At 43.2% G+C, this 2,183-nt stretch overlaps 1 non-coding gene across 1 annotated transcript; it reads right to left on the reverse strand.

The window, feature by feature from the left end:
* Nucleotides 1-590: 590 nt before the first annotated feature.
* LOC145033153 (small nucleolar RNA R71) lies at nucleotides 591-697 on the reverse strand. Its single transcript, XR_013677392.1, has one exon. It is a non-coding gene; the product is annotated as a small nucleolar RNA R71 (small nucleolar RNA).
* Between the last annotated feature and the right edge of the window lie 1,486 nt (nucleotides 698-2,183).

A 2,183-nucleotide genomic window follows, 5' to 3' on the forward strand; every position in this document is an offset into this window, starting at 1 on the left:
ACAAGAAAAAGACACCCTTACAAGAATTGAAGTCAGCTTTTTCTAGGAAGTCGGGACAGAGGACAAGAGAGTCAAGTTCATCCTCGAGGCACAAGAGCAATTTTGAGCACTTGGATCATATACCCGTCCAAACCGAGTCCAAATACGATACCGAGCCGGAATTTGAAGAACATACAAGCAAACCAGAGAACGAGCCAATGAACGAGATAGCAGCAATTGAAGAGATGTCCATGGGAGCTTACAAGAAGTGGATCCGAGAAGATGTAGGTCCCGGTTTAGTCCAAACCGCAATACCTGCCACTGCCACATTCGAGTTGAAGGGGCACATATTGACTGCACTGAAGGATATTCCATTTTTTGGGAAAGATCATGAGGATGCTTTTAAGCATCTAGATGAAGTCAACGACATTGCAGATTACTTCAATGTCCCAAATGTCAAAAGAAACACAGTCTTTCTTAGGATGCTTCTCGTCACTTTCAAAGGAGCTGCTAAGGAGTGGTTAAAATCACTTCCACCTGGTACAATTACCACTTGGGCTCAAATGCGTGAGCAATTCCTGGACCAATTTTTCCCACCATCCACGATAGCCAAACTCAAGAAGGCAATAGCCAACTTTGAGCAACTGACGGGGGAGTCATTATACGAAGCATGGGGGCGGTACAAGGGCTTGCTCAGAAATTGCCCTCAGCATGATCTAAATGTGCAACAAGAGATCTCAGTCTTCTATGATAGGGTCAACGTTATGACGAGACAACTCCTTGACTCTCAAGGACCATTAACAAAGAAAAATCCAAGGGAGGTCAAGGAGTTGATTGAAGAATTCGCGAAGCACTCTCGCGAATACCACAACCCTAGGCAAGATGGAATCAAAGGCGTTGGAGGGGCCCTAACTAAAGAAATAACAGCTATAATGGCCATGCTGAATAATATGGATCGAAGGATAACACAAATGGACCAGTCAATACATGCCATAAGAGTAAGTTGCGAGAGATGTAGTGGTCCACACTTGACCAAGGACTGCAATGTAGATGAGTTTGGGAACAGGAAAGCTCAAGTGTGCTACTCTAGTGGGGATAAGTATGACGAGGACTGGAGGAAACCGAAGAAGGAGTGGCTGCCATATGAAGAGTATAAGAAGCAAAAAGAAGAGAAGTATAGGCAGACAGGTCGAGGCTTTTATCAAAAGGAGCAGCCACCGGCCGAGAAGAAACCCGACCTAGAGACCATTTTGATGAAATTTATGGAAGCTTCGGAAAAGAGACATGATGCCACTGATTCTGCTATTATGTAACAACAAACTTTAATAAAGAATCAGCAAGCCTCCATCCATAACCTTGAAGTACAATTTGGTCAACTAGCCACTCTGGTTCATGAACAATTGTCCCCGAAGAATCCCGAAGTAAAGACCCAATCTCACGTAATGGCCATCGATACTGAAGAAGAAATCTCTGAGTTCCTAGAGGCATTGGAAGAAGAACCACAATAGCCTGATCCAAAACCAAAGAAGTTAAAGTTCGAAAGTGAAAAAGTTGCTGAACCAGCTTCGCCACGACGTGGCACTCTAATGGCCACGATGTGGAGCATGTATGATCAAAAATTCTTTGAACCCGTTCCCGCTTATTAGCCACCATTGCCATTTCCAACCCGAGCTGCACTTAGTCTACTGGAGAAGGATCATTTAGAGTTTGTAAAGCATGTGAAGGGAATCCCGATTAATACTCCCCTTGTCGAGTCCTTATCCAAAACTCCCGAGAACCAGAAATTACTGCAAGATTTGATAGACACTCGAAGGCAATTAAAGAAGTAGTCTAAAGTGATTCTAAGTGAACAAACTTCAAAAGCCGTGTTGGGAATGACACCAGAAAAGATGGGGGATCCTGGACGCCTCACTCTTCCGTGTGAGTTTGGTAACAAAATGAAGGTTAATGCTTTAGCCGATTCTGGGGCTAGCATTAATTTGATGCCTTATTCATTTTATCAAAAATTAGAAATTCAGAAGATGAAGGCTACAAAAATGAAGATTCACATGGCGAATCGTTCAGTGACAAAACCCCGGGGCATCGTGGAGGATATTTTGGTGAAAATTGGAAATTTTGTTTTTTCCAATAGACTTTGTAGTTTTGGATATGAAGGAAGATCCCGATGTTCCAATAATCCTTGGTCGTCCATTGCTTAACACTGT

The sequence above is a fragment of the Lactuca saligna genome, chromosome 2 (genome assembly GCF_052625555.1).
Source record: "Lactuca saligna cultivar CGN05327 chromosome 2, ASM5262555v1, whole genome shotgun sequence".
Taxonomy (NCBI): Eukaryota; Viridiplantae; Streptophyta; class Magnoliopsida; order Asterales; family Asteraceae; genus Lactuca; species Lactuca saligna.